Source organism: Trichomycterus rosablanca, chromosome 17 (genome assembly GCF_030014385.1).
Source record: "Trichomycterus rosablanca isolate fTriRos1 chromosome 17, fTriRos1.hap1, whole genome shotgun sequence".
NCBI classification, from domain to species: Eukaryota; Metazoa; Chordata; class Actinopteri; order Siluriformes; family Trichomycteridae; genus Trichomycterus; species Trichomycterus rosablanca.
Window position 1 is genome coordinate 6,189,867 of NC_086004.1, and position 20,857 is coordinate 6,210,723.

The following is a 20,857-nucleotide window of genomic DNA, read 5'->3' on the forward strand; positions in this document are numbered from 1 at the left end:
AAGCGTCATACTACACTAGCAGCACGCGATCAAGAGATAAACCCGCACCCCGTTAGCCAATAAAATCCCAAAGCAAACTGATTGACGTCTCAAACAACCAATTGTAAGCTGATATAAAACAAGCCCTTCCCACTTTCGTGACGACCGCGCTGTACTAGTTTAGTGAGGCTGTGTAAAGGGGCTTGGCTTGGGTCCCAATTGACTCCCTCCTTCCTAGACCCTACAGACTTCGTATCGCATCCCGGGCGTTTTTCATTTACCGCTTTGCAGTTTTAGACACTAGTTTAGCGTCCTAGTTTAGCATCTTACAATTCTAAAACTAGACTGAATCTCGTGTTGAATACTTTTAAAAGTATTTACAAAATCTTAAAGTTTACTGAATAGTGCACTATGTAGGGAGCGAGGTGTGGTTTGGTTTCGAACACAGCTCGTTTTATTGATCTGGTCAACATAACCGCCTGCGCTAGTTTTGTGTAGGTTAAACCTAAATCAGCAGGTGAGGATTTTTATAAAATGTTTACAATAAAATACAAGCTGGGCCTGCCCGTGCTTAGTTAACAGTTGGGGTTAAAACCTTGCCTTCTAGGATTTGATAATGCTATATATTTGCTATGTAGATGTACAATATGTTACCTGTTAAACCTACTAAGATTAGGGTAATTCACTGGATTTAGTCCAGTATCAGTCATTTATATTAGGAATCAGTTCTAAGACTCCACCACACAAACACATTTCCCAGAGTTCAATATAAGGTGTGTTATTTTTTTCTTTACAACATTTTTATCCTAAATATGAACACAAGCAGCGAAGTGGCCTGCTCTCATAGGGTTTATAAGGGGGGAGAGGAGTCTGGGATCATCAGAAAGAGTGGGGGGATGGGAGGAACAGCAACAGAAAGCATGAACAGCGCAGTTCCGAACCTCACACTTTACTACCAAATAGTATACCTAAAAAGTATGCACCCAGTAATATTTTGGGTAGCTTTTTTAAAGATAAGTATTAATTTTGACAGTGGAAGCAAAGACAGATTTGGAATCTTGTAAGTGGTGCCATTTAAAATAATCCCAATTAGAATAATATTAAAACATTTATAAAATATTTTTACTATTGTTTTTATAATTATGATGATAATAATAATAATAATAAGGGCACAGTGGCACAGCTGCTAGAAAGCTTGTCACAGAGCATCATGGTTTCTGAGGTCCTGAGTTTGCCTCTCACTTTTTGTGTGTAAGGGATTTGGCACATTCTCTCTGTCTGGCTCTCTATATTATATACATAATGTATAATTATTTAAGTAGTAAAAATGACAATTGGCCTTGTAAATAGCTTGAGGAAAAATTGGGTTCCTGTGGTTCTTTATGGCACACCGTTGAGTACAATGGTCACTGACAAGTGAGAACAATTTCTAATAATTTCCTCCATACTCCATAAAAATCCAAATGACCATGTGTTTTAATTACTATTATTTTAGCAAGTTGGTCAACTGTGTGCAAGGGACTTCCATTGTAACCTGCAGACATATTTGTTTACATATTTTTAGTAATACTGTATCATGTTTATATATCTTTCATAATGCACTTATTAACAATACATGTCATGTTTTATATTTACCATTCTGTTGTCCTGTACTCGTCTTAAGTATTGGATTGTGATGATACAGAACATGTTAGCCAATGTTGCCTCCATAAATGTTAGGGGGTGAGAACTTCCACATTGCTTTTTAACACTCTTTACAAGTGTTTTAATTATTAAAAGAACTGCTATCTAAATTATTTTTATTATGTAAAAAATGCATCATTTAAAGTAAAAATCATTTGAGTCCATTCCTTTTCAAAAAGAAACTGTTTAACTGTTTAAGTCTGATTTAGCATCAGCTAGATCATTAACTGCTTTACAGTTGTGTAGAATCCAAACATAAGTGACTGTCAAAGTGCCAGTAAGTACTACAATACTATATAGAACAGCAATTTTGAAAACCATGATAAACCTTTGTTGATATTTTTATATTTATAGTTCTTAGTATTATAATTTTTCTACACTGCTTTTGCTTTTAAAACATGTTATATAAGGTAACGATTCATCTGGCATTAGTAAATTTTCTGAAATAGTTTACCTGGTAGTTTACTATGTCAGTTGGTATGATAAATGGGTGTAGATATTTTTTTAAATTCAAATACACAAGGTGAAAAATGAAACAAATACATGTTACATTTTGACAACTTCTCTTTATAATCCACAAGATAACACTGTGCCAACCAACTTGGATGTAATATTGATTAAATTAATAAATCGTCAAGACAAAACCCTTCAATTTAATTTACACAAATGTAATTGTAAAACCTTATGTTTTGTATGTGTTATTTACTTGTTTTTTTAACAAAGATGTGATGCTAAATTACCTTTTATTCTATATACATCTATAATGAAATTAGAATGAAGAGCTGAAAATTAATTGTGGTGAAGGGGATCACTGGGGAAATGTGAAGCTGAAACATTGGTAAATAATAACATGAAACTCCCATGAGTACAGAGCCTCAGTAAATCGTAATAATTAACCCCCTGGGTGTTGTATGGTGTTGTATGGTGTGCAACGACACTGAATTGTTAAAAACTATAGAGTTCATTTACACATACCCTTACAGTTTTAAGTTAATAAAGAAACTGTCACATTACCAACAAAAAACATATATTGTTAATGTTCCTATAATAGACAAGATGTATTATTAACATACAGATTAGGTTGTACTAGGCTTTAGAGTGCAGACAGGCTTGGGTAAGAACAGCTAGGTTGTCAGCATTCACTGCAGAGCTTGTAAATGCTCTGAGTAGTTTGTAGTAACAGCTGGGCTTGACATGGAGAGCATGTACTAGGGCAACTAGACAAAAGAAGGGAGGGTTACAATGGACAAAAACACTCAAGGAGAACAGGTTCAAAATGCGTTACAGGTTTAATGGCAAAAAATATTTTTTTTCCAGTTTTTTTAAGCCAGTGGTTTTGAACACCATTTATTTTGAGCTGGGGTACTTTGGGAACATTTTTAGCATGCATGGCAGGATTCATTATCTGAGAGTGACTCTGTTGAGCCCTTCGCACTTCCTCCTGGCTATTCCCCACCCTCTGTCTGTAATTAACGCCAGATGTAGAAGTAAAATTAGCATATGTTTTATACATTTGTGTAAACATATAAAATATTTATTATACACTGTGTATGGTATAAAGGAGACTAGTATTTTATCCTTATCATGTTGATAGAAAATGAAGTATAGAAATGAACATGTTATCATTGAATTAGTCTTGGGAAATTAAACCATACTACACTGGCAATGGAGTGAGACAAGGCTGCATTCTGTCACTATTCCTGGTCGACCTGTACACTAAAAATAGGACTGGGAAACAGGACTGGATGAAGATGATTGAGGATTAAAGACTGGTGGAAAATCAGGAGGACCTGAAGTATGCATATGCATGAGACGTGTGTGTTTGCCCTGTGATGGACTGGTGACCTGTCCAGGGTGTTTGCTACCTTTCGCCTAGTGAATTGCACCAACCGAAAACTGGGAATCATAAGTATGTAGTCAATTTTTCGATGACTACTTTTCATACATTTTACTTGTTCACAGTTCTCCAAGCTATAGTCTACCTTATTCCTCCAGACACTGACAGAAGCAAACAGCAACTTTCAACTCTTCAAAGCAACGTCTCTGCATTTACTGAATCGGCCAGATGTTTGAGAGATGCACTGCACTCGTCGACTACCTGCAGTGAAGGTAGAGATTTGAGATGCATACGGTACTGATCAAACACAAAAGTAGGCCAACCTCCATGAGCTTTAAACCTCTACCATCCCCCACCCCTTCACTTCAAACACTGACTGGTTCTTGTCAGTGACAGGCATGCTTCGCACCATCTTTTGTGTAAAAAGAACATTTACAGTCATGTAAAACTATGTAAAATAAACTATACAATTAAGTGTGCTTTTTATACCCCTCAAAACTACTGTGATGACCTAGAAACATCTCTACACATTCAGCCTTATATACAATAATATACAGCCATAATATACCATTTAAAAAATATATAATAATTATAATGCACAAAAGTGATTTTAGAACTGCAGCCTTATATGGCATTGTCACATTCCCAGACATATCAGAATACATTTGCATGTGAGTTTTTTCCACATCTTTTTGATTTACATACTTAAAACTTAGTGCTTGAAATCAAACATGACGTCTACTATTTTGGCTGCATCTCAAACTGCCTACAATTGTAATAAATAGTATGTTTAAAGTATTATTATTATTAAAAAATTTTACCATATGGCTTAATTAGCGGCATGACCTACCTACACACTAATTTTAGTATGAGCATTATCATGATTTTAATATAGGTCATTTCTAATACTTGACAGAAATTCTTCTGCTGATTGCACCACACCCACAATGGCCAGGAAGGGCCTCAGACTAGCACCTGACACCTCTGATGCATGTATTTTTACAGAACGCATACTGGGAGTCACGCTGTGCCTTATGTGTACCTCCACTACTTGTGCCAATGCCTTAACTAGACAGCAGGATCATTGCTGCAGCTGCATTAAGAGGAAACCCCACTCAAACCTTCCTCCCTTCCTTAATCATGGCAAACTGTTAGCACCAATGGGACACAAGCCCTTTGAAACTGTCCGTGTTGGTGGGTTAGCGTATTGAACTGCTGCACTACTCGAGCACCCACTTGTTATTATTCTGACTCACTATGTAGTACATAGTATATACCATTTTAAGACTGCATTTGTTTACAAAATTCAATTGCAGTCATAAAATGAGCATTTTTTGTACACTAATAAACTATTAAAACATATACAAACAAATATTTTTTTATACTTAGGGAATGAATACTTAATATTTCTTTTTACTTTCAATCACTTTTAGATGTTTAAGAGCTGTTTCATATTTATAAACTGTGGAAAAAAAGACTCTTCGCTTCACAGTGGGCCTGCTGGTAGCCAGTGTTAGATTGATGGCCCTGGCCCACTGCCCAATGTTTGGGGTGTATCTACGCAGAAGGTGGGAGAGAGATGAATCTCTGTTTTGCTTGCCTGGCTCATAGTAAACTGACCCCCACTGAGTATGCTCGATCAGAGGCCAGTAAGAGGACTCAGAAGCTGAGACATTCACCTTTACAACCCCCTGTTGTGTCAGAGAGGGGCAATCCATTACTCTACTTTGGCTGTCTGTGACTAGAGGTGTACCGAATGCGTTTCTGGCAAAAATGGTGTGGACGTGCACAATCAGACTGCATAATATTGGGAAAGTAGCATACTGTAAACATATGTATGATTCTAATATGGCTAATATGCAAATATTTAAACTTAAACCCATGACATGCAGTGTGTAAATATTGTGCATATGATCAAATTAATTACCTTTTTTGAATCACTAATACCACAGTTTATTAAAACACTGTTCATTAGCCTATTAAACATGTCAAGATCTAATAATTGCTGCACACCCAGCTCCCAAACTGAGCTAAGGAGACAGGTATATAATAAAGAGGAATGGACTCGCACTGCAAAAATGATACTAATTTACAAATACTACTAGGCCTGTACTGGCTACCAAAACATGTATTGAACACAGGTAATACAACTTTATTCATTTATTTATTTTTAGGAGTATATACTCTATATATTTCTTCCCATCCCAAATAGTTTCAAATAATCTTGAATCAGTTATTCAAAAAAGGGATTGGCGGACAAATTTCTTTTAGAGCACTAAAGACCATTAGGCAGCAGGAAAATACAGTACTGCTGATCACAGACCACATGAAGTATTTGACTGGATTTCAGGCATGAATTCATTAACAATTCACTCCCACATACAGTAACAACACGTTCTGACACACCTGCCATCATAGAATCCCAGTGTTATGTGATTAGCTTTTGCAGCTCTTTCTCTGTCACCCATGCATCAAGTACACTGTAAGGGGTGCACACTTCCTGTTTGCAAACCTCAAAATCATTCCTGGTGCACAAACTTATAATACAGAAACATAAAACACATTTAAACCACTGTAACTGCATCTAAGAAGAAGTATGACATTTTTTTCTGATTACAGCTGTGCAATTCTCTCTGCAGTTGCCAACGTGTGACATGGATTTGTTTTCTGCATTATTTACTTATAAAATGTGGTACAGGTATATATATTTCTAAAACAGTATTTTAGGGGAAATGTGAAAATCATAAAATAGTTGTGAATGCTATACTAAATGAAAAAAATGCAAGTTCTTCAGGTGATGCATAGCTGTCTTTGTGCACGTTTCTTGTGATCATCAATCAGGATGTAGAAACCAGATGAATATTGTTTTACTGCTGGTAAATTTCCATATTAACACCTGTCTTAATCCATATTTATTATTATTATCTTAATTAAGGTATTAATGTGGCATGATAAACCTACGAAAACCACAAAATCCTCTGTGTCCACCCCCAAAAGGTTACAATTTGTTGTACATATACATAAATTCAACAATTATTATTATTATTATTATTATTAATAATAATAAAATCAATGATTGGGAGGAACATTCACATAATTTGTCATATAGTCTATACATTATATGACCAAAAATATCTGAACAACCCTCCTTTATAAAATAAATGAAGTGTGTTCAACATTGTGGCAAGAATTTCTGATCCAGTATTACTATGCCCATTTGCACAGAGGTCTAAAGACTTTTGGTTTGATGAGTTTGGTGTAAAAAAAACTCCAGTGGCCTGCACAGAGACCTGTCCTTGACCCCACCTTTGGGATAAATTTGAATGTTTATTGGCGAGACGGACATTTTACCCGGCACCTATACCCAAGTGCAGTTTTGACAAAAAAGTCTTTCCAGAAGGATAAAGACTGTTCTTGCAGCAAAAGCAGATTTCATATTAATGCCTATAAATTTAAATAGGCGCGCACCAAACTCATAGTCAGATGTTCATCAATTTTTTACTATTTGCTTACTTCATTTTGTATTCTTAACAAAGTCACACATTGTGAAGATTTCATACCATAACCATAACCAGAGGGTCCTAGAAGATAAATTATAAAGATTTGTGAAACTGAAAGAAGCTAAAATTACAATTGAGGATTGAGCGTCTGGCTTTACAAAGACTGGTGTCTAGAATCCAATTTAAAGTATTCAAATAAAAAAGCCAGAGGCTACTGTTGCAAGGTAAAACTCTCTGAACAAAAGGAATGCAACTGAACGTGGCTCACAATGGGAACACATCATTCTCTGGGCAGTAAATAAGTTCTAACTAAAACATTGCTGCACATTTACAAAAGATCACCTTTGTGTGGGAAAAAGGATGCATGGTTGAGGGAGCATTGTGGTTGGAACTGCTTTGCCGCTTTTGCATTTTTACAGCGTGAAATAATTAAGAGAACAATAAATGTAAAAATGTATCATGAAATTTTGCAAGAAAATGTCAGATTCAGTCCATCTGCAAAAGCTTAGAAAGTTTTTACTGACCAACTTGGTTTAACAAGACAATGACCCAAAATACATTAAAAAGTAAATAGTGTTTTGAAATGAAAACATGAACAGTTGTTTTTGTGTTTTGGCAGGGAAGAGTAGAATTACAAACCCCATTTCCAGAGAAGTCAGGGGACTTTGTAAAAATGCAATAAAAAGAAGAATCTGTGCTATGATTTCTCTTGGACTTTTATTAAAAAAGAAAAGATTTCCAATGTTTTTACTGACCAACTTGATTGCATTTTCTAAATTAAAAATGACATTGCAGAAATAACCATGGACATCCCAGGAAAAATGTCACCTTGATGGCAGCAAATATCTCTTTAAATCCCAGTATACGCCTCTGTGTTAATACTTTTACACATGCAAGTTACCCATGCCACAGGCACTGATGCACCCCCATAACAAGGAGAATGTTGGCTTTTGCACCTTTTACTGATAACAGTGTAGTGCAAGTTGTCTTTGGCACAGAGAACTCAACATCCCTTTTTTTCCAAAAACAAATTGAAATGTGGACTCATCTGACCACTGCACACATTTCTTATGTATTTTGTTACATCTAAGACGAGCTCAGACCCAGAGAAACTCAGGGTGAATTTATTGTCACAGTGGCAGCCTGTTATAAATGACAACAGTTTTCCAAAGTACTCCAGAGCCCATGTGGTTAAATTTAACACAACAGTATGACAATTTGTCATGGAGTGTCATCTGAGTTCTCAATGGTGACACACATTCAGCATTGGTTTCTGATTTTGCCCTATACAGACTGAGATTTCTTTAGATTCTCTTAATCTTTCCACAATGTAATTTATGGTAGATAAAAAAATTGCAATCTTGTGGTTAGAAATGTTTTTTAACTGATTAACAATTGTCTCATCAAGCTGTTTGGCACAAAATGATGAGGCTTTGGTGGATCCTTATTTTATCCCAATTATGATACCCTCACTATTGAGTGTTTAATACATTTGCATTGAATGATTTTTATTCTCATAGCCACTAATGATGTCAGATGTTGGAGAAATGCATAATGTGAGATCAATAAGGGCAGGGTGGGAAAGTGTTGTGGGTGTTGTGGGAGTACTTGAACAACAATAAGAGAATTTTGTCGGTGTGTACGTGTGTGCGCACACATGGCACAGGATGGGGGTTATTGCTTTGCAGAAGTGATAAAATTACATCTTTGTACAATGCAGCTGCTGCTGTGAAGAAATGCAGCTAATATAGCTGATTTTCTGTCTTTGTCTCTGCTGTTATTGCACAAACATCTAAGTTACAGGTGCTAAAACCACTGATTGATAACATTTATGCCAGCCTGGAGGTCAATCCTGTAAATATCTACTACATTGTCTCATAAGTCAATTGTTTAAGCAGTCATGGTCATTATCACTAGGCTTGTAAGTAGACTGACCATTCTATAAATGCTATAAATTACCATTCCATCTCAATGTTATAAATGTCCGAAAATATCAAAATACTGTATATCTAACATCCCTGACCAAAGATGAAAATATGATTACATCCTGGTTCCATGTCCCAATATTTCCTTTTTTTGTCCTCCTTTCTTTTATCTAATTTTCTCTCTCCCCTCCCCCACTTCTTTGCAGATTAGAATTCATTAGCAATCAAAGAGCCTCCAGAGAGCGCTGGCTCTTAATTACCCACTCATTTGCATTTTTGCATATTAATGACTGCAGAGTTTTGGTGGGGCTTTTTTGCCGCAATGGTTTAAAGGTACCTCAGATAGGTTCTCTGGGGACCAAGAGATGCCTGCAGGCCGTATTTTATTCCTGAATTCAGTAACAGCACTGTGTGGGTGGATTTAGGTTAGGTGCACTTATGACATTGGGGTTAAGGGGCAAGGTCTCTAATCAACATATGAAAGAAAGATCTGTCTTCAGCATCAGCAAATTATTGTCATATGGAATAGTTAGCCGCACATCCTGACCTTAACCGACTAAAACAATGGAGTTCCTTTCTGTGTAAAGATTAAAAATGTAAAAACTGTTTGGTCTAAAGTCTGAATTACAATTACATTTTATGTTTTGTGGGTTTTATGTGTTATTTTAACCATTTCTATTTGCAAGCTGTCAGTGAGGATAATTAAGACACATTCTTTACTGTGGAAGAAAAATATCCTGGTGTTCTTTGTTGAGAAGGCAGCAGGAGTCTTTACAGCTTGTCATTGCATGAAATCTCTTTCATACTCTTTTTCACACACACACAGACACACTTTAATAGCCTGAGGAGAAAAACTAGGTTTAATACTCATAAAAAGGACCTCCACAAACCGTTTTGTGGCTCAGCCATGACCTCTAGGACACCATGCTAACTCAATCTGTTATTTAAAACAAACCCAATAACCTGGTCTTTTCTAATGAAATATTAATTTGTGCTTAATTCTTTATGCTGTAACTGTGTCAGTGTGTGTGGTTTTCAAACAATCAAAGGAGGAACACTAGATAAATAGGCTTTCCAAATGTCAGTTGGTACATTTACAACTAAGAACTAATGACCAATAAGGAATTATATATTCCTTATATATAATTGTATGTATATACAGTGTATCACAAAAGTGAGTACACCCCTCACATTTCTGCAGATATTTAAGTATATCTTTTCATGGGACAACACTGGCAAAATGACACTTTGACACAATGAAAAGTAGTCTGTGTGCAGCTTATATAACAGTGTAAATTTATTCTTCCCTCAAAATAATTCAATATACAGCCATTAATGTCTAAACCACCGGCAACAAAAGTGAGTACACCCCTAAGAGACTACACCCCTAAATGTCCAAATTGAGCACTTCTTGTCAATTTCCCTCCAAAAAGTCATGTGACTCGTTAGTGTTACTAGGTCTCAGGTGTGCATAGGGAGCAGGTGTGTTCAATTTAGTAGTACAGCTCTCACACTCTCTCATACTGGTCACTGAAAGTTCCAACATGGCACCTCATGGCAAAGAACTCTCTGAGGATCTTAAAAGATGAATTGTTGCGCTACATGAAGATGGCCAAGGCTACAAGAAGATTGCCAACACCCTGAAACTGAGCTGCAGCACAGTGGCCAAGATAATCCAGCGTTTTAAAAGAGCAGGGTCCACTCAGAACAGACCTCGCGTTGGTCGTCCAAAGAAGCTGAGTGCACGTGCTCAGCGTCACATCCAACTGCTGTCTTTGAAAGATAGGCACAGGAGTGCTGTCAGCATTGCTGCAGAGATTGAAAAGGTGGGGGGTCAGCCTGTCAGTGCTTAGACCATACACCGCACACTACATCAAATTGGTCTGCATGGCTGTCACCCCAGAAGGAAGCCTCTTCTGAAGTCTCTACACAAGAAAGCCCGCAAACAGTTTGCTGAAGACATGTCAACAAAGGACATGGATTACTGGAACCATGTCCTATGGTCTGATGAGACCAAGATTAATTTGTTTGGTTCAGATGGTCTCAAGCATGTGTGGTGGCAATCAGGTGAGGAGTACAAAGATAAGTGTGTCATGCCTACAGTCAAGCATGGTGGTGGGAATGCCATGGTCTGGGGCTGCATGAGTGCAGCAGGTGTTGGGGAGTTACATTTCATTGAGGGACACATGAACTCCAATATGTACTGTGAAATACTGAAGCAGAGCATGATCCCCTCCCTCCGGAAACTGGGTCGCAGGGCAGTGTTCCAGCATGATAATGACCCCAAACACACCTCTAAGACGACCACTGCTTTATTGAAGAGGCTGAGGGTGAAGGTGATGGACTGGCCAAGCATGTCTCCAGACCTAAACCCAATAGAACATCTTTGGGGCATCCTCAAGCGGAAGGTGGAGGAGCGCAAAGTCTCGAATATCCGCCAGCTCCGTGATGTCGTCATGGAGGAGTGGAAAAGCATTCCAGTGGCAACCTGTGAAGCTCTGGTAAACTCCATGCCCAGGAGAGTTAAGGCAGTTCTGGGAAATAATGGTGGCCACACAAAATATTGACACTTCAGGAACTTTCACTAAGGGGTGTACTCACTTTTGTTGCCGGTGGTTTAGACATTAATGGCTGTATATTGAGTTATTTTGAGGGAAGAATAAATTTACACTGTTATATAAGCTGCACACAGACTACTTTTCATTGTGTCAAAGTGTCATTTTGTCAGTGTTGTCCCATGAAAAGATATACTTAAATATCTGCAGAAATGTGAGGGGTGTACTCACTTTTGTGATACACTGTATATAATTGATCAGTTTGTCTATCTGTCTTTTATTTATTTTTCTCTCTGGCCTTGCATGAACACTGCATAGTGTGTTGCATAATTAGTATTCTTAGTCTTAGTATTCTTAATATTTCTTAGTATTCACATGCCTATATTTATAATAGATAAACAATGGTTGCAAACAAGCTTTAACAAGCTTCTGATGAGTGGATCAACCTGCCTGAAGTTTACTGAACATGTGCTTCAATGGAAAGGATAAGAAATCTGACCTTTTGCACAAATGAATTGACATTATCAATTTAAATGTTATTTTTTTTTACCATTACACCTAATCACTGATAATGACAACGTGAAAACATGTTTTTAAAGATTTTTTTTAAATGTATTAAATATCAAAAATAGAAGTCTCTTAGTATTGAACAGTATTCTGACCTATTATTTAATACTTTGTAGAAGCACCTTTACAGCTGCAAATCCTCTTGTATATGTTAGCTTTGCACACCTGGATTTGGGCAGTTCATCCCATTCTTCACAGCAGATCCTCTCAACACAATCAGATTGGATGGCAACTGTCTGAATGCTATATTGAGATCTCTTTATAACTGTTTGATAGCTTCAGTCTGGGCTTTAACTGAGCCACTTGAGGACATTCAGAGATTTGCCCCAAACCACTCCAGTGTCATTGTCGTGTTGAGGGGTGAACTCTCAACTAGTCTGAGTGCCATGCCATGAAGCTCCCGTCACTGTTTTGTGTTAAAGTTAATTGCCAGAAGAAGTCTGGAATGCAGTTACTGAGTCAGCAGAGCATTGGCGACTTTTAGGCACAATGTACCTCAGCACTTGGTGACCCTACTGTGTAACTTTACATGGTCTGTCACTTCATGGCTGTGCTGCTAACAGAAAGCTCAGAAATTTTACAAACTGACTTGTTGCAATGGTATTACAGTACCACATTTAATTCAGTAAACTCTTTAGATCAACCCATTCTTTTACAAATGAAGACTACATCGCTAGGTGATTGATTTTATACACCTGTAACATTGGGACTGAATTAAGCACCTGAATTCAGTGATTAAGAAGTTGTGCTACTCCAACTAGTGGTACAAGCTTCACTGTTTTAAACAGACATTTGCTAAACTAAAATAATCAATTATAAGAGTTGTCTTGGAAGTATTTGGCTGTCCTGAGACACATTTTGAATCAAAATATGGAAACGTGAAGGACGCCCAGTGTCTACTACATTCCAGAGGTCATTTACCTTATAGTTAGACTTAATTTTTCAGAAGGCCTATTTTAAATCACTTGTTTAAATATATAGAGTTAAACTAGCAAAAAAAAACTGAATCAGCGTCTAACACTAAACACCAAAAACACATTACAGGCTCTAGAAACACCTAACCAGCTCTTAATTCGAGTGTTTGTCGCCATCTACTGGCTAGAAAAGGGAAGTACAACCAAAGGAAGGTCTGCACTTCACACGTGCACACACACACACACACACACACACACACACATTTATATCTACATTAACCACAAGTTGGCAGGAAGAACACACAATTCTTACTTAAGGATACATTTAAAAATCATTGTGTGATTGCATTTTTTACTCAGTTAAAGTGGCGGCACAGAGTTCTGGTTTCCTCCCACAGTCCAAAGACGTGCAACTGAGGTGAATTGGAGATACAAAATTGTCCATGACTGTGTCCGATATAACCTTGTGTAATGAGTAACTACCGTTCCTGTCATGAATGTAACCAAAGTGTAAAACATGACGTTAAAATCCTAATAAACAAACAAACAAACAAACTTAGTTAAAGCCAAAGGGATAAAAGTTAATGCTCATAAATTTAGTAGACAGTAGGTGAACTGTATTAAAAAAATAACCTTTTTAGTTTTAAAGCATGCTTTTGTAGTGCTTTAGATAATATTTAACTAATGTCTGTCTAAATCAAAATCAGATTGTATATGCTCTGAAAGCGTCTATTCTAATGTTTGATTAGAAAATGAGAAAAAAAATTAAACATCAGTAAAGAAAAGCTCTTCATTCTAATCTGTTTTTAGTCATCTGTTTTTGTTATTTATTCATGTACTTTAATTATATGAGGCTTGTTTATGTTAAGTGAGGCTTAGATGGGTGATGGTGGAGATTCTCATTCATTGTAGTATACAGATCACAAAACTAGAAGTTAAAATCTTTTGAATCGTGTTAAAAATACAGTTTAGTAAGACATTATAGAGCTAGACCTGTTACCTGACTTTCCCCAACAGCTTTTTTCAGCTGCTATTTAGAAAGTTCGTTTTTTTAAGTCGTTACCTTTTTATGGCTTTCCACTGAGTATAATACTACTGAAGGTAGCATAGAGAAAATAATTTGTTAGTCAATAGCTAAGTCACTTATTGCTCTTTATCAGGTTAGGTATGTGGACTTAATTCCGAATGCCTTTAATCAGAGAACTGATTCCTCACCAGACTGTTCACCTAAACATGTCAACTAAATTTAACTAGAAATTATCCATCTTATGTCTATAGTAAAAACTCTTTTTCATCAATGTGGGTACAAGTAAAAGTGCAATATTTCTTAAATGCATGTTGGACTTTTGAAAAAAATAATACCTAGGTAAAGCACAAATACAGTCAGGGCCAAAAATATTGGCACCCCCAATGTTGGCACCCTTCAAATCTGAGACACCTGGAGCAGTTGTCAAAAGAAGAGTGGTCCAAATGTCCAGTAGAGAGGTGTAGGAAACTCATTTACGGTTACCGTCAGACTGTAGTTAGATTTAATGTATTGTTTCCAAAAGATGTAATATGAAACAATAAGCTAAGGGTGCCGATCATTTTGTTTGGAGTTCTGTGCAAAATAATATCAGTTTTGACTTTTTCCTCAGCTTGTTCAAAAGCAAAAAAAAAAAAAAGTGTAAACACCAAAGCATTAATAATTGCAAGAAGTGCAGGGTGCCAATATTTTTAGCCATGACACTATTTTAAAATCATGCAAAAGAACTTGTACCCACCCCCACCACCCCCACCTCTAATAAAACGTACCAGGTGAAAAGAAATCGTAAACATTCTGTTTTTAATAGAAAGATCTTATTTCTTTAAACCAGGACACCAGGACATTTTGGATATATTTCATAAAAATAAACAAACAGAACAAAAAATGAAAACCAGAGTAAAACCGAACAAATATGGAAAAAAAATGGAATTACATGATTTAGACAATGTACATTTAGTGGTCTCATATACAATACAAATTCTTTTCAGCAAAAGTGCAAATTCTCCCAAACTCGCCTATTCCTCGATAGCTTCATCAGACACTGACAAATTAAAGGAATAGGACTTAATTTAAGATTAAAAAGGATTCCTACCATCCAAGCCTGAGACACTGGGAAATATCCTGCCGTCCCAAGTTTATGTGAATGAACCGTAAGAACGTGCACTAAAGTTTAACCAAAATGCTGAGAAGTACTGCTGTTAACTACTGTTGACATATTTAGTGTATATGAATTTAATGTATATAATATAAACTGTATACTTTGTCTCTCTCTGAATTATATGTAATTTTATTTTAATAGTAATTTTCCAATAAATATAAAGGATCTATATCACTATAGTACCATTTAAGCTCTGCAGGTTTAGAGAATTCTAAACCTCTAGTTCTATATATGTGTAGTTCTGAGAAATTAAAAGAAACAGTTTGATGCCCTGGCACTGCTGTGGTTGTTCCTTGCTGTAACGTCTGTCTAGAGATGCGTTTTGTTAACTGGGACGGCAGTTTGAATGGACTTCAACCCAAATATTAGCATGTTCAAGTTTTTCTTTCCATGTAGTTTTTTGCATTTAAATAAATCATTATTTCCACAACAAGATAAAAAAGAAACATATCAACAAAAGGAAAATAAACAGCAACAATAACATTAACAGTAATAATCAATGGAGAAAGCACATTATATTCCAGATGGCCATTCGCAAAGTGCTTTTTGTTACAATCACCAAGCTGCAAACAGCATGATGGCTTTAAGAAGCCCAGCTCACTGCCTACCTGCAAACCTCAGTACACATGTCCACATTTAAGACACCAAAAAACACTGCTGTTCTTTTCACCCTTATCGCATTTACTCTTCTGCCATTGTTCATGAGGATTCTGAAGTTAAGGAATGCATCCTGGACTTTTAGTCTTTCTCCAACACAGTATCTACTATGGCTGTTTTACAGCTGGAATATAGCCAATGCTGATCAAATCTAAGCTTGGGAATAGACGACAGTAACCTGCAGTTTGAGATCTCTAATAATGTTTTACTTTAGCACACATAGGCAATGTAATGAGGGAAATTGCGGTGCATAGGTCTGTTATAAAATCTTCACACTAACTGATATTGTACAATAAAGCTTTATTAGACACAACGGTGGTACAGAATCAATGAACTGCAGTGTTTTTTTAAACCTGAGAAGCAACTGATTTAAAGATAGATGATTACCCATAATTTCAACAATAGTTACTCTTGTTATACCAGGCAATGCACGAAACACACACTAAGGACTTACAGCATCATCTCAATGACTGGTAAAGCACAACATCCTGAGACCGTCATAGCATCACTACACCTGCTTGTAAAAAAAACCAAAACCAAAAAAAAAACCACTTCCCACGCTTCCAATTTTGTGCAAACCACTGGTTCCAGCATCCATGAAGCACTCCTAGTGCAAAGTGTTAACAGGCAACAGACAGCAGTCTCTCCATGAGTGTACAGGAACTACACTGTAGCATGGCTACCTTGGCATACATCAGTCCTCAGCATGTGCTGATCCAACAGCCATGTTCGACTCTCACTAGCTCTGATTTTATAATGACAGATTTAGCTATAATAATTCTATGTGTTCTTAATGCTAATAACCACCTATTCAATAAATAATGCAGAAAAAAATTAACATTTATAGTTTTGTGAGTGGGTTTTCATTTACAAAATAATCGATTAACTGCAAAGCTAAAAAAAATATCAGATTTCGGCAATAATCCAAAAACTGGATTTATGTGCACTTAGGTCTGGCATGTCCAATAGCAGCCCACAGACAGATTTCATCTTGCTCACACACAGCTCCTCTCTCAGAATACATTTATCGGTGGCCGGAAATAGTACATTTCAGGCACCATTACACTACTGTTAACTTGCAGTATTCAGCACAACACTGATTAGCTAACTATAACCGAACCAGAATATACCATCATATTAGAGCAGCTTTATTTATTTACGTACCATGAGATTTACAGAATGGTATGTAACATGGATGGTTTTCAGGTGATTGTTTTGTGTTTTTAGTTTTATACGTTTCTAGTTTTTGACTATCCTCAATTATTATTATAATTTTGTTTGTCATATGCAGTTTTATTTACTGCACCAAATAAGTTAATGAACGGTGTGGTCAGTATTTTACAATGCTATACAGCACACAGTATGCCATATGGGATTTTTTTTTTTTGCACAGTTGTAGTAAGAAAGATATTTAATAAAATGTAATAATGATTTTTCTTTGAATTAGAATATTGGAGTGTGCTCTTTAAATCTGAATAATCGGATAACTGCCAAAATCTGATAATAATGAGACTATTAGTGTGCATGTAAACATACTCAGTGTAGCATCATCTAAGAAGTCGTAGCAGGAGGCTGGGGCAAAAACCTTTTTCAACCAGAGAAAAACCAAAACTTTTAACAATTATTTACAATAAGTCACAAGACCTACTGTACACAACCTACTGTATCATTTGTAGAGCTTGACAAGATAAAAGATGGAATTTAATGGTTGGTTAAAACAAACACACATTCAGCCAAAAAACTGTTGAATAACCCTCTCAGTATCATTCTGTGTTAAGGCACATTCTTTACCAGATTGCATTTGGCCTAGTGAGTTTGCACCCAGCCTCCCAGACTCCTTATGGAACCATTTAGAAGTCCCCAGACAAGGCCAATGAGCTACTATGAACCTACAGGAATGTTAGTGTGGAATCAAGTATTTAGGTCTCGAGCCAGGCCATTTTTGGAATGCTGTACCTTCATCATGCAGCTTGGTTTGGGGTATGGACTGTTTTCTCCCAAAATATCTGTGCTTTGAATCTGCTTAAGGAAGTTATATTGCTCAATATGGTTTACATCATTCAAAACTATATAAAATAATTGTAAGGTTAAGAAACAAAGAGACAGAAGCTTATTCAGATTGAAGTTATGAGTAAAATCATTTCAAGTAATCCAGGCCTTTATCTACTTTGGATTTAAATGATTAATATAAGAAGAACATGTAAAAAAGGGAGGTGAAGCAGGCTTAAATTAGGCTTTGCATCCATGGAAACTCAAAGGCCTTGCCTAGTTCTCCAGTACTTCTCCTGACAGGACAAGGACATGACTTTTAGTGCAAAACTCTTGCTGTCTCAGCTAAAGCACTGTTTTAGTGCTATCAGGCATTATATCTGCCTAGCCCAGCCACCAAAACCCACTTTATCTATCTACACCATGTAAAACGAGAGACCCAATTCCTCCCCATATGCACCTTAACGTATACAAGAACCATTAAGTTAAAAAGAAAACATAGCAACCTTGTAGCCCTGACAGGATAAAAAGGAAAGACTTGTTTCATCTAGCAAACAGCAAATAGATCACAAAAACAACCGTAATAGAAAGAAAATGAACTAATGTACATTTGCTGCTTTCTACTCTAACTTGCTTAGTTTTTAATCACACACAACTTCGGAGCTAATGTATCTTATGGATTTACCAGCTGCAAGCTGATTTAGAAAAATAGACTCACATCATGTTATAAGTATGAATTCAGGCAAAGCTCAGCCAAGCAAATTCTCATCTATGAAAAGCTGTGTTCCCAATAATCAACTTAAAAATAAACCGGGAATTTCTGGATCCCAGAATATAATGTAGGTCCAGGCAGACTAAGCTCACTGTGCAGTGAACACTGCTTAGGGTGTGGCCTTGCAATAGCAACCTTAACCAAACACATCCCTTTTATTACTTAGGCTACACAGGTTGTCATTGACTGAGCGAAAACTGGAGCTGGTCTACAATGGGCAGCCTGTTCTCTGCACATAATGATATAAACCAGCGCAATGAACTGGTCAACTAAGGAATGGAATATGCTTATTAAGAATTACTGGAAGACCCCTGTAGACACGCATACAAACTCACACAAACACACAGGCACCCCCTGAACCCCTGAACGCCCCAACTCTGCATTAAGACATGTATAAAGACATTTTTATAACAAATAAAATCTTCAAGTGCAATCAGAAATAAGGAAATATCTTCTTTTAAGGGTGTTTCTTAAAAGTCTGCCTGTTTTCCAATCAAGGTCACACACCACCAGTTTGTGTTAGATAATCTTGCAGCTTGTGACTGTGCAGATAGTACTTTGGCAACCAGTCATCAAAACTAACCCACAACAAATGGAACAAGCTAAGCATCTCAAGAGTGGGTGTTTGGATGGGTGTCTTTTTTTAGCACATTTTCTTTTCTGTTTTTAAAGTACCCGTTTCTTTTGACAAAAAAGTGCCCTTCTCAGTAACAAAGTGCAATCAAAACCTGCTTGCATTAAGGTGCAAAGGACTAAAACATTTGGGCACTGCACTGCATCAATGGCAAAAGTGTATCTAACTCATTTACTCATAAAAAACCCTCTCAGGTCAATACCAAACACCAGCAGCTTTCCAAAGGAGGCCAAATACACTGAAACATTCCTGCTGCATTTCTGCAGAATCCATCACACACTTTGGAATAATAGACTCTAGCTATAATAGATCCTCTCACTAAACACAAAAAGGCAGAGGGGCCATAAGTGTTGAGCCAGATTTTGGATCAAAGCATGTTTGGACGTGCCTACAAACCTGACATGCTGATGCTCCCACCCCCTGGGAGTGAGTCACACGGTTTAGGATATGACCAAGGGACAGTGCTGGACCATCCCACTCAGGGAAAATAAAAAAAGTATAGCAGTATACAGACATGTGAGAAGTTAAAGGAAAACTGTGTACATTAATGAGTAGGAAGAAAACATAGCTTCCAGACAATAATATTCTTCCATGCTCTGTGGCATGTATACAAATACTGGGCAGGACCTGGTGATTTTGGGCTGGCCCTCAATTTTAGGTCAAGTCTCTAAAAGAGGGTTTAATTATTGGCTCACAAATGGTGGTAAAAGCTTCAGTTGTGGGTTAGACTGGTCAACTAAGTGGTGGTATTTGTGTTTCAGGGCATGTGATCCAAATATAAAAACATCTACACTTGTCTCTTTAGAACAAGAGTTCTCAGACTTTGGCCCATAGGCACTTTGCAGCCTGTTAGACATGGTAGGCCAGGTGATTAAAAATGTCAATAAAAACTGCTGTAAATACAGAGAAGAAGGGGACACTAAACCACCAAAAGTTAGGCTAGCTAATCAAAATGATGAATTATGTCTATCCTAATGGGAGTTGTCTCTCCCATCATGACATTGCCATCATCTAAAAAGTGCAAGGGATTACTGAATGGTTTCAGAAGCTTGAAAAACATGTAAATCATATGCTATGGGGATTTAGAGCCAGCATGTTAGACAGCACTCCCCATCACTATTTCCATAACAGCTGATAACAGTGAGAAAAGTTTCTTTGTAACAATGAAGTTCCGCCTTTCCATTTTAGTTTCAGAAACATATTAAAGGTGCGTTGTTCTGTCGGCCCCTACAAAGACCCTTTATGGTCTTTTTCATTTAATTTGGGACATTTTTCCTTATATTTGTCACATATCTGTATATACCACTGTTTGTGACTATATGTTGTAATTTTGGATTATTTTGGATTATTTATTAATTTTGTAATATTGGAACCTCCCCCTCCGTAACTGATTTGGATCCGTAACGTCTTGGATTTCATCACCCAGAGTGCCGCATGTATTTTGTTGTCCCTTGGGCAGAACCTTAAACCAAGCAATTCAAACCTTAAATACACTCTGTTTCTCCATTAAAACTTTCTCTTTCGTAAAGCTGTGCAAATGCATGAAAGGTGCTCATGTCTCAATCCTCTCCCTCCCCAGAATACAAAGAAAAATATTTCTTAGGGTCTGTAAATCAGCTATCTGTAATACAGCACCATTTTCACACAGTCTAAGCTGGCAAA